Source organism: Globicephala melas, chromosome 13, assembly GCF_963455315.2.
Source record: "Globicephala melas chromosome 13, mGloMel1.2, whole genome shotgun sequence".
In the NCBI taxonomy this organism is placed as follows: domain Eukaryota; kingdom Metazoa; phylum Chordata; class Mammalia; order Artiodactyla; family Delphinidae; genus Globicephala; species Globicephala melas.
Window position 1 is genome coordinate 8,523,880 of NC_083326.1, and position 13,752 is coordinate 8,537,631.

The window sequence follows — 13,752 nt, forward strand, 5'->3', positions numbered from 1 at the left end:
TGAAGCTGGGTGCTGGTGTTAAGATGGAGGTCTCTGGGAGATTTTCGCCGTTTGATATTATGTGGAGCTGGGAGGTCTCTTGTTGATCAGTGTCCTGCAGTTGGCTGTCCTACTTCAGAGGCAGAGCCCTGCCTCCTGGCTGGAGCACCAAAAGCTTTTCATCCACAGGCTCAGGATAAAAGGGAGAAAAAGTAGAGGGAATTAGTAGAAGTATGAGGAAAGAAAGAAGGAAAGGAGGGTAGGAAGGAAGGAAGAAAGAAAGAAAGAAGCAAAGAAGGAAAGAAGGCAAGAAGGAAAGAAAGGGAGGGAGGGAGGAAGGAAGGAAGGAGGGAAAGAAGGAAAAAAGACAGAAAGAAAGAAGATACAGTAAAAATAAAATACAGTATAATAAAGTTATTGAATTAAAAACTTCTTATTTAGAAAAAAAAAAAGGGACGGAAAGAACCTAGGACAAATGTTGGAAGCAAAGCTATACAGACAAAATCTTACACAGAAGCATACACATACACCCTCACTAAAAGAGGTAAATGGGGAAAAATCCTAAATCTTGCTGTCAGATACCACCTCCTCAATTTGGGATGATTCGTTGTCTAAAGGAGGGAAGGAAGGACGGAAAGAAAGAAAGAAAGAACGAAGGTAAAGTATAATAAGGTTATTAAAATTAATTATTAAGAAAAAAAATTAAAAAAAAAACATGGACGGATAGAACCCTAGGACAAATGGTGGAAGCAAGACTATACAGACAAGATCTCACACAGAAGCATACACATACACATTCACAAAAAGAGGAAAGGGGAAAAAATCATAGATCTTGCTCCTAAAGTCCACTTCCTTAATTTGGGATGATTGGTTGTCTATTCAGGTATTCCACAGATGCAGGGTACATCAAGTTGATTGTGGAGCTTTAATCCGCTGTTTCTGAGGCTGCTGGGAGGGATTTCCCTTTCTCTTCTTTGTTCTCACAGCTCCCAGGGCTAAGCTTTGGATTTGGCCCTGCCACTGCGTGTAGATCGCTGGAGGGCGTCTGTTTTTTGCTCAGACAGGATAGGGTTAAAAGAGCCGCTGATTGGGGGCTCTGGCGCACTCAGGCCGGCGGGGACGGAGGGGCACAGAGTGCGGGGCGGGCCTGCGGTGGCAAAGGCCGGCGTGACTTTGCACCAGCCTGAGGCGCGCTGTGCGCTCTCCCGGGGAAGTTGTCCCTGGATCCCGGGAACCCGGCAGTGGCGGGTTGCACAGGCTCCGCGGAAGAGGGGTGTGGAGAGTGACCTGTGCTCGCACACAGGCCCCTTGGTGGCAGCAGCAGCAGCCTTAACGTCTCCCGCCCGCCTCTGGGGTCCGCGCTTTTAGCCGCGGCTTGCGCCCGTCTCTGGAGTCCGCGCCCTCAGCCGCGGCTCGCGCCCGTCTCTGGATTCCGCGCTTTCAGCCGCGGCTCGCGCCCGTCTCTGGTTTCCGCGCTTTCAGCCGCGGCTCGCGCCCGTCTCTGGTTTCCGCGCTTTCAGCCGCGGCTCGCGCCCGTCTCTGGATTCCGCGCTTTCAGCCGCGGCTCGCGCCCGTCTCTGGATTCCGCGCTTTCAGCCGCGGCTCGCGCCCGTCTCTGGGGTTCGCGCTTTTAGTCGCGGCTCGCGCCCGTCTCTGGAGTTCCTTTAAGCAGCGTTCTTAAACCCCTCTCCTCACGCCCCAGGAAACAAAGAGGGAAGGAAAAGTCTCCTGCCTCTTCTGCTGGTGCAGGCTTTTCCCCGGACTCCCTCCCGGCTAGCTGTGGTGCACTAACCCCTTCAGGCTATGTTCAAGCCGCCAACCCCAGTCCTCTCCCTGCGCTCCGGCCTCAGCTCTCAGCCCCGCCCGCCCCGGCGGGTGAGCAGACAAGCCTCTCGGGCTGGTGAGTGCCGGTCGGCACCGATCCTCTGTGCGGGAATCTCCCCGCTTTGCCCTCCGCACCCGTTGCTGTGCACTCCGCAGCTTCGAAGCTCCCCCCTCCGCCTCCCGCAGTCTCCGCCCGCGAAGGGGCTTCCTAGAGTGTGGAAACTTTTCCTCCTTCACAGCTCCCTCCCACTGGTGCAGGTGCCGTCCCTATTCTTTTGTCTCTGTTTTTTCTTTTGCCCTACCCAGGTACGTGGGGAGTTTCTTGCCTTTTGGGAGGTCTGAGGTCTTCTGCCAGCCTTCAGTAGGTGTTCTGTAGGAGTTGTTCCACGTGTAGATGTATTTCTGGTGTATCTGTCGGGAGGAAGGTGATCTCCGCGTCTTACTCTTCCGCCATCTTCCCGATCCCTAATAGTTCTATTTTTAATTTTTGAAAAACCTCCATACTGTCTTCTGTAGTGGCTGTACTGATTTTCACTTCAGTGCACAAGAATTCTACGCATTCTCGCCAACACTTGTTATCTCGTTTTTTTTTTTTTGTTTGCAGTACGCGGGCCTCTCACTGTTGTGGCCTCTCCCGTTGCGGAGCACAGGCTCTAGACGCGCAGGCTCAGCAGCCATGGCTCACGGGCCCAGCCGCTCCGCGGCATGTGGGATCTTCCCAGACTGGGGAACGAACCCATGTCCCCTGCATGGGCAGGCGGACTCTCAACCACTGTGCCACCAGGGAAGCCCATCTCTTGTCTTTTTGATGATAGCTTTTCTAACAGGTTTGAGGTAATATCTCATTATGGTTTTGATTTGCATTTCCATGATTATTAGTGATATTGAGCACCTTTTCATTTACCTGTTGGCCATTTGTATGTCTTTGGAAAAATATGTATTCAGATCCTCTATCCACTTTTTTAATTCTTTTTCTTTCTATTGAGTCTTATGAGTTTTTTTAAATATATTTTGAATATTAAGCCCTTATCAGATTTATGATTTGCACATATTTTCTCCTATTCTTTAGGTTGCATTTTCTTTTTGTTGATTATTTCTTTTTCTGTGCAAAAGCTTTTTAGTCTGTTGTAATCCCACTTGTTAATTTTTGCTTTTGTTGCTTGTGATTTCGGTGTCATATCCAAAAAATCATTGCCAAGACCAAAGTTAAGGAGTTCTTTGTGAGTGGTGTAAGATAGGGGTCCAATCTTATTCTATTGCATGTGATTATACAGTTTTCCTAGCAGCATTTCTTGAAGAGACAATGCTTTCCCCATTGAATATTCTTGACTCACTTGTCAAATATAGTTAACCACAATATTTGTGAGGGTTTATTTTGGGGTTTTTAATTCTGTTTCATTGGTCTATATATCTCTTTTTATTCCTGTACCATACTGCTCTGATTACTATGCCTTTGTAGTATGGTTTGAAATCAGGATGTGTGATGACTCTAGCTTTTTTCTTCTTTCTCAGGATTGCTTTGGCTATTCAATGTCTTGTGGTTCCATAAAACTTTTAGGATTGGTTTTTCTGTTTCTGTAAAAAATGCCATTGCAATTTTGATAGGGATTACAATGAGTATGCAAGTGGCTTTGGGTAGTATGAACATTTTAACAATATTCTTTCAATGCATAAACATTGGCTGTCTTTCCCTTTGTTATCTTCTTTAATTTCTTTGTTTTTTGAAAATTTCAAATCTTTCTCTCTCTTTTTTTTTTGGCTGTACCACATGGCTTGCATCTTAGTTCCCAGACCAGGAATTGAACCCGGGCCCTCAGCAGTGAAAGCACAAAGTCCTAACCACTGGACCACCAGGGAATTCCCTTAGATCTCTTTAATGAGCCTGCATTACTTCTAGAATTAAGTGCAGAAGCTTCGCCTAGCATGGTAAACTAATAAACTAACCCAGTCGACCTTGCTAACCCTGTCTCCCAGCATTTCTCTTGATCAAAGAAATGAATGAATAAATGGATAGATGCATAAATATGTTTTCATCAAAGTCTTATAGATTTCAGTATATAGATTTTTCACCTTCTTGGTTAAATTTGTTTCTAGAGATTTTATTGATTTTGGTACTATTGTGAATGGAATTGGCTGCTTTATTTCTTTTTCAGATTTTTTTTGGTGGTGTATAAAAGTGCAACTGATTTCAACTGAAATCTGTATGTTGACTTGGTATCCTACCACTTTACTAAATTTGTTGAATAAATCTAACAGTTTTTTTGTCGAATCTTTAGGATTTTTCATATATAAGATCATATCATGTACAAAGATAATTTTACTTCTTCCTTTCCAGTTTGTGTGTGTGTGTGTGTGTAAATTGCCTGATTGCTCTGGTTAGGACTTCCAGGACTCTGATGAGTAGGAGTGGTGAGAGCAGCCACCCTGGTCTTATTCCTGATCTTTTGGGAAAAGCTGTCAACTTTTCACCACTGAATATAATGTTAGCTGTGGGTTTATCAGATATTTTTGTTGTGTTGGAAGGACAGCTTTGCTGGGTAAAGTATTCTTGGTTGTCACTTTCTTTCAGCACTTTGAATACATCATCTTGTTCTCTTTTGCTCTGCAGGGTCTCTGCTTAGAAATCTGATGACCTTGTAGGGGTTCCCTTTTATGAGAAAAAAGTTTTTTTCTCTTACTCCTTTGAAAATTACCTCAGTCTTTGATTTTAGATAGTTACAGTGTGTCTTAGAGTAGATCATTTTAGATTGAAATTTTGCAGTGGGCTGTTAGCTTCATGAACGTGGATATATAGATCTCTCTCCAGATTTGGAAAGTTCGAGGCCATTCTTTCTTTAAATAAACTTCCTACTCCTTTCTCTCTCTCCTCCTTTTGGGCCTCCACAGTACATACCTTGTTCCTTTAGTGGTTTCCCATTAAGTCCTGTAGACTTTGTTCATTCATTTTCATTATTTTCTTTTTGCTCCTCTGGATAATTTCCATTGAGCTGTCTCTGAACTCACTGATTCTTTCTTCTGGTTGGTCAGATCCACTCTTGAAGCTCTCTATTCATTTTTTCAGTTCAGTTATTGTGTTCTTCTGCTCCAGAAATGTCTGTTCATTTCTTTTTTATATTTCTGTCTCTTTTTTGAACTTACTTTGTTCTTGTATTTTTTTCTTGATGTCATTAAATTATTTATCTGTGTTCCCTTGTAGCTCTCTGAGCGTCTTTAGAACAGTTATTTTGAATTCTTTGTTGGACAGTTTCTAGATCTCCATTTCTTTGCAGCCAGTTACTGAAGGTTAACTGTGTTCCTTTTGTGGATTCATATTCTCCTTTTTCTTCATGATCCATGTAGCCTTGTGTAGGTGTCTGCAGATTTGAAGAAGCAGTCACCTCTTGCAGACTCTATGAACTGAGGTTTAAGAAAAGCTTGGGTAAAGAATAATGGCTGTTGGTTTACGCACCCATAGCTGCAGTTTCCCTTTGGGCATGCACACTTCAGTGGAGACGGGTGATGAGTGTCAGACCTGAGGCGTGCAAGTAATATAGCTGGAGGGGCTATCCCTGGGTGTTTGCATGTTGATTGGGCTCCTCCATGGGGGTCTGGCTGGTGTCTTGCACTCACACAGCTGCAGAAGCCTATGCTAGTTGCTGGTGCAGTTTTAGAGTTCTGGCAGGGGTTATTGGGGGTGGGATGGGAGCAGGGAAGCTCTCAGGTGACTGGCATTAGCAAATGTGAATACTTGTGTGGCAAAAGCTGGTGAAATATGCAGCAGTGTGCCACAGCTATATGGCTGTTCTTCAGTTGCAAAATCTGGTGGATTTGTCTGCTGAGTAGGTCACTACAAACTGTGATTGATCCCACTATATGGCTGCTGTTGGTAACCCCTGCTTTTCTGATGTTTTTCTCATGCTGGCCCACTCTTGGCCTTTATCAATTCATTAAACATATTTTATCTGAATTCTTCTTACTAGCATGTATGGCATCCTGAGGCACTGAACCCAAGCAAGCACGTCCTTGTGTTCCATTTCTGCTTGCAGGTGCCTGCTTTCCTAAGATTTTTGACTAGTGGGTTGCCCTGCAATATTGGCTCTCTGATCACTTTGAGCAGAGTTGTAAATTAGCCCTTATCCAGTGAGTTTTATTATTGTAGTAAAAATGAGAATGACACCTTTTTCCAGATTTCTACATAGTAAGCAGAAGTCTGAAGTCTCACCTTCCTTCTTGAAAGATAGTTTTGTTTTACGTTATCATAGTTCTTTGAAGTTACAATTCTATTTCTTATCATTTTGAAGATACTGCTGAGAAATTAGCTGTCAGTATAACCGTTATTATTTGAGGTAATCTTTTCCCTTTGGTTGTTCTTTAAGAGTACTTTATTGCTTTTCACATTCTGCAGCTTCATTGTTTTATATCTACTTATAAATTTAATTTTATCTCTCCAGTGAAAATTTCAGAGTTGTGTGTCTTGCATCAACTCTGAAAAACTCTCATCTATTATCTTCTATTTGAATATTACATCTATTTCAATATTCAATATTGCCAAAGACAATATTGCAATACTGCCTATTCTCTTTGCCTTATAACTTTTCTTTTATAATTTCTTTTCACATATTTTGAGGGATTTTGTAATGCATTTTGGTGATTTCATTAGATTTAACTTTGTTGCACCTAATTTTGCTTTTTAATCTATTCCACTAATTAGACAGAGTTAGAGATATATAAATATAGACGCATACACAGCCTGGGTTGAAATTTAATTGCTCCAGAATGGATTTGCATGTGGGTCAGTCAGTTCAGTCACCTGGGGGCCTACTAACCCAAGATTACTTTAAATTTCCAGTTTGTACTTTTGGAGGCCATACAGGAAGTGTGAATTCTAGCCTCAAGCCTGCTTGCAGGCTTTTAATTGGGAATCTTCATTAGAATCTTTTCCCCATTTCTTCTTTTATACTTAAAATCAAATCCAAAACACAAATATCCCAGTAGCCCCTGAGGTACAGCATTTTTCTTGTATATGTGATGAGTTTATTGTCCTTTAGGAAACCTACTTTATGGAGGATTTTTTCTTTTAATGCAGTCTTGCATCTTACTAGGCTCCCAAACTTGTGTACCCTCCATTCTTCATTACTCCAGCCTTCTTTAAACCTCATGACTCTGGAACATCATTTTGTCAGGGAATAATTTCTACTTCAATTTCACTATCTTATACAGATTCATTTTTTCGTTTTTTTTTTCTGCTATGATATTCCCTTATTTTATCCCTAGTTCATTCATATGTCAAAAAATATATTTTTTATTTTTTTAATTTTTTTTAACTTTTTATTTTATATTGGAGTATAGCCGTTTAACAATGTTGTGATAGTTTCAGGTGCATAGCAAAGCGACTCAGCCATACATATACATATATCCATTCTCCCCCAGACCCCCCTCCCATCCTGGCTGTCACATAACATTGAGCAGAGTTCCCTGTGCTATACAGTAGGTCCTTGTTGGTTATCCTTTTTAAATATAGCAGTGTATACATGGACTCCCTTGATGGTCCAGTGGTTAAGACGCCTTGCTTCCACTGCAGGGGACACAGGTTCAATCCCTGGTCAGGGAACTAAGATCCTGCATAGAACATGGCATGGCTAAAAATATATATATATATTTAAAGATTTTTTTGATGCTGAACTGAGAATGATTTCTCTAAACCTCTAATATCCATATTACCAGTAAAAGAAGCCTCCTTCTCCTTGCTTATTCAAAATTCTACTCATTGTTTGAAGGCGCAGTTCAAATGCTACCTCTTCTATGAATTTCATTCTTTTACCTGTAGTCAGAGTTATTTTTTCTCTATCTTCTAAATAGTACATTTCTCTTAATTGTTTCATTTACAGTTGTCTGCCTTACAGTCAAACTTGTGGTTTATATGTTAATATCTACTTCTGGATAGACTCACTCTTGAAGGCAGGAAGCTATGTTTTACGTCATCTTTCTCTTGGCCAAGAGAATGGCACACATTAAGTATTTAATATATGTTGAATAAATAAATGGTTTGATGAATGAATTAATGAATACAAACATAGATTTGGCATTAGCAGAGGAAATGCAGTTCGGGAGGTATATTGAGCTCGTAATATATGTCATGCATGGTGCTAAGGGCTAAATAAGTTGAAACAAATGAAACAAATTCCTTAAGGAGTGGAGGTGCCCTTTAATTCTCTAACATGGAATGTGTGGTCAAGGGGGTGTATGTATGATTTCCTCAGATGAGAAGAGAGTGTATAAAAATATGACTGTGATCAATGAAGCATTCATAATGAATCATAGAAGAAACGAGGATTCTGGAGGGTCATCTCTTCATCGTTGGGACTTATATCATGTATGCCAGTCATACTCCTTTGCAACACATTATTGGTATATGGACTGACCTTACATTGGTATAAGATAGGACAAGGGTCATGCTTGTATGTGCACACACCTGTGTGTGTGAATGATTTTGTAAGCCAAGAAGAATTGTTATTTTACCATTATCCCAGCATTCAGAAAAACATATTGTGATTGTGGAATGGATTATTTTTGGTTTATAAGCGATATCCAGGAAATATCCTATTTTAGTACATAATGCACTCTTAATAATGTGTATCAAAGTTTATTGTTTAAAGGCCAAATAATAAACTTACATATTGTAAGAGTGGGGGCTGTGGACCCAGGCACAGAGAGCTAAAATGTCCTCATTTATATTTTGTCTTTGACACAGATCTCTATGATTTATCTCTGGAATTTTGAATATGTTCTTGTTTGTTCTATTCACAACTGAACAAACAGTTGACTGGCATAAGCCCAATGAGTGTCTTGTTGATTTACCACTTTTGGCACTCAGAGTGATTTCCATCTTTGTCTCAACTATATTAGGTTTATGAGATCTATACTTCTTGTATCAGAATTTTCATCTTCCATTTGTTTTTATAAAATAATGAAGACAGAAGGCAATAAAATATTCAAGACACACAAACAGCGCTGTACAAATATGCTGCCCAAATCGTACCACTGTCAGAAACGTTATGTACTACCTGCACATTTCAGCTTATCAGCTATGCAGAGAAGGCCAAATGGAGCTTATGAAACCTAGCTAGGGCTGTTGATGTATAATGTGCAAACGAATGGATTGTATGAAAGTAGAATGAACCAAAGTCAAGGAAGACTGATATCTAGAGTTATGACCCTTAAGTCTCTTCTTTGACTTATATGCATGAAGCAAAGAGTGAGCCTCTACTTTTGGAGCTGTGAATCTCTCTTCAGGAATATACCAAAGATAGTAACTCTCTGAGCGTCTGGAAAGGAAAGTGCTCAAAACTGCATGTCAAGATTGATAAAATAATATTATCATTAATAATAATAATACATCAATAATGTTAACATAAACCCTGCCCCATTCCCCCCTCCCCCACCCACCGCCCCCCACAATGGAATCACGGAGTCCTAACCACTGGACCGCCAGGGAATTCCCAGTGTATGTGTATTCTAAGCAATGTGTTTTCTTTGTGAGAGCCTAGCAACGTTATGGTTCCAGTGGAAAGCTTATCTCTCTAGTTCTCAGATTCTTCTTCTATATTGCCTTGTGACTTTCACCTTTCTTATCTCCTTTCTCAATAATCTGTCCTTGGAAAAGGGTGTACGAGTCACCATTGACACTTTGATTGAACCTAAGTCAGTGCAATACTTCTGCAAAGTAATTTTCCAGTTATTTATAATTACCAAGTAAAAGTATTAGAGGAATTTTTGTTCTCAATAAGCAAAAGAGCAAACATTTGAAAAATTGGGAATAAGTTTATTTGTGCATGAGAGGAGGCTCTTGGTCCCTTGATTTCACACCAAATAAGTGGTTTCTGAGTACCAGCAGCCTTAGGGACAGATGATCCTGGTCAGCTTTCTTCTTCTGTTCCTTGCCTGGCCTCAAACTTTAAAACAATAAGGACCCTGTGACATGCTTTGGATATAGACTTATGGAGAATTTATTCAGCCACCATTCCATATAAATAAAGCTGGGGAAATATGTGGTTTCTTGAAGAGTACTAGTCTGTGAATCAAAGTGTTTGGGAACCTCCATACTGTTCACCATAGTGGCTGCACCAATTTACATTCCCACCAACAATGTAGGAGGGTTCCCTTTTCTCCATACCCTCTCCAGCATTTATTGTTTGTAGACTTTTTGATGACAGCCATTCTGACTGGTGTGAGGTGATATCTCACTGTAGTTTTGATTTGCATTTCTCTAATAATTAGTGATGTTGAGCATCTTTTCGTGTGCCTCTTGGCCTGTCTTCTTTGGAGGAATGTCTGTATAGGTTTTCTGCCCATTTTTGATTGGGTTGTTTGTTTTTTTGATATTTAGCTGCATGAACTGTTTGTATATTTTGGAGATTAATCCCTTGTCGATCGCATCCTTTGCAAATATTTTCTCCCATTCTGTGGGTTTTCTTTTCATTTTCTTTATGTAGTACAGAGGTTCATTAAAAAACTAAAAACAGAGCTACCATATGATCCAGCAATCCCACTCCTGGGCATATATCCAGAGAAAACCATGGTTCGAAAAGATACATACACACCATCACTGCAGTGCTGTTTACAATAGCCAAGATATGGAAGCAACCTAAATGTCCATCGACAGATGAATGGATAAAGAAGATGTGGTACATATATGCAATGGAATATTAGTCAGCCATTAAAAAGAATAAAATAATGCCATTTACAGCAACATGGGTGGACCTAGAGATGATCATACTAAGTGAAGTAAGTCAGTAAGAGGAAGACAAATATTGTATGATATCATTTATATGTGGAGTCAAAAAAATGATACAAGTGAACTTATTTACACAACAGAAGCAGACTCACAGACTTAGAAAACAAACTTATGGTTGCCAAAGGGGAAAGGTGGGGGGAGGGATAAATTAGGAGTTTGAGATTGACATATACCCACTACCGTATTTAAAATAGGTAGCCAACAAGGACCTACTGTATAGCACAGGGAACTCTGCTCAATATTCTGTAATAACCTAAATGGGAAAAGAATTTGAAAAAGAATAGATATATGTATATATATAAAACTGAATCACTTTGCTGTACACCTGAAACTAACACAACACTGTAAATCAACCATAGTCTAATATAAAATAAAAAATTTTAAAAAAGCACTTGCATTGTAGTTCCTGTTCTGTCATTAAACTAGGATGAGATTTGGGGCAAGTTTTATTCCATCTTTGTGCTTAAGTTTTCTCATGAGTAAATAAATACATAGGACTAAATCAGTGGTGTTACAGCTTGTAGGCACACTAGAATCCAGGAAGCTTTTATATTAATGCCTGAGCTTTGTTCCTGGGTATTCTGATATACTTTGTGTGAGGTGGAGTTTGATCCTCAATACTTTGGAAAAGCTCCTCAGGTGATTCTAATGTGCAGCCAGTGCTGACAACTGCTGGGCAAGGCGATCGCTGAAGTCTTGTCCAGGGAGACAGTGTATCTCGTAGGTGTTTAAAAGACAAGCTTTGCAGGTAGATGGAGTTGAATGTGAATCCCAGCTCTCTCAATTCCAGGCTAAATAAACCTGGGCAAGTTTTAACTTCAAGTCCCAGTTTTCTTGTCTTTACAATAAAGATACACTTGCCTCATTGGGTTGTAATAAAGATTGAATATAATAGTGGCTAAAAAGTAAATAGCTCAGGACTCTCTACTTAGTAGGCAGTTAACAAATGCTGATAATGAAGAGAATGATTACTATGATAAAGCTGATTATCTCCCCATTTCCCCCCCGCAAAAAAATCCTTTCCTGAGTGTAGTATTGGTCCAAGAATAGAAAGTAGAATGATAGAACAAAATAAAGATGAGAAACAGCCCTGCTGAGTTCCACCAAACTTGGTATATCCCACAGCTGCATTTGGTATTGCCAGGGACTGTGTTATAAATGGTGCTAGGCTGACTGGTTACAAAAAAAGGAAAAATACCAAAAAAAAAACAAAAAACAAACCCTCATCTTCTGTTGTTCACAAAATTAGGTTCCAGATGGATGAAAGACTTAAATATGATAAAGCAAAACTTGAAATATTTAGAAAAAATGGTAGAATATTGTTATATTGGGGTAGAGTCTTTAAACACAAAAGGATAAATCATAAAGGAAAGGATAAAAAATACTGACTGCTTTGAAATTTAACATTTCTATATTCCAAAAATACTAGAAAGTTAAAAAATATTTACAACACATATAAGAAAGAAAACTATAACACAGGCGTATCTCAGAGATACTGTAGGTTCAGTTCCAGATCACTGCAATAAAGTGAGTCACAAATTTTTTGGTTTCCCATTGCTTATAAAAGTTATGTTTACACGACACTGTAGTCTATTAAGTGTGCAATAGCACTATGTCTAAAAAACAATGTACATAACCTCATTAAAAAAAAATGCTATTGGGAAAATGGCGCCAATAGAGTCACTTGATGCAGGGTTGCCACAAACCTTCAATTTGTAAAAAATGCAATATCTGTGAAGCACAATAAAACAAGGTATGCCTATAATCAGAATATATTAAAAGTCTAAAAATCAAGAAGACAAAATAAATCAAGGCAATAGAAAAATGGAGACAGTTTAGGAATTGGCAGCTCATGGAAGTAGAAATAAGCAAATGAAAAGATGCACACCTTTTTATCCTAGAATTATGAAATAAAACGAGATGCAAATTCACATTCATCAGATTGACACATTTTAAAAATCTGACAATTCTATAAACTGCTGGCAGAAATGCATACTACTGTGACAACTTTATGAGAAACCCTAGCTTATAAGTTTGTAAGGGGGCATGATCATGAATGATTCCAGCAACATTTGAATAGACAAAAAGTTTAACCAACCCCAGTATCATCAACAGGAGAAGTGAGAAATGAATTGTGGGAATAATAGAACAGAGTACTATTCAAGAATGAAAATTAATGAGTTAAAGCTGTGTTGGTAAGTATAGATGAATTTCACAATAATCTTTTTTTTTAAAGAAAAAACATTGCAGAAAAACATATGGAGTATGTTACCAAAAATACTTTGAATAGTCTGTTGATAATGTGTAAACTGTGGTAAAAAGAATACACACCAACTTCAGGTTAGTAAATAGTGGAGAGAGAGAACGGTTAAGGAAGGTACGCAGAAGGAATTTCAACTTGCTTCTAATTTTCTGTTTCTTTTTAAAAACGCTTGAAGGAAATGTGATGAAATGTTAAGGTTTGCTAATTTGGGATTGTAATCACAGGGTTTTAAAAATGTTCAACGTAAATATTTCTCTGTGAATAAATATATAAAATTCTTGTCTGTCTTTTCACCTTGGTGTCCTTCTATGCTATTTCTTAAAATCCTTGTACTACTAATAATTGTTTTAATTTGACTGTGTTCTCATACTGTCCCAGGCCCTGTGCTGTGAACATGGTGTGCATTTTCTCACTTCGTCATTATGAGGGAGTTATGACTCCCTCAAGATGACTTCATTTTTTTATTGAAATATAGTTGATTTATATTAGTTTCAGGTGTAGAACATAGTGTTTCAATACTTCTATAGATTATACTTCATTTAAAGTCATTATAAAATATTGGCTGTGTTCCCTGTGCTGTACAATATATCCTTGTAGCTTATTTATTTTATACGTAGTACTTTGTACCTTTTAATCCCATGCACCTATCTTGCCTTTCCTCCCTTCCTTCTCCCCACTGGTAACCACTAGCTTGTTCTCTATATCTATGAGTCTATTTCTATTCTGTTATATTCATTTGTTTTAGTTTTTAGATTCTACATAAAAGTGCTAACATACAGTATTTTTCATTCTCTATCTGACTTGCTTCACTAAGCATATACCCTCCAGGTCCATCAATGTTGTTGCAAATGGCAAAATTTCTTTCTTTTTTATGGCTAATGTTGCTGTGTGTGTGTGTGTGTGTGTGTGTATT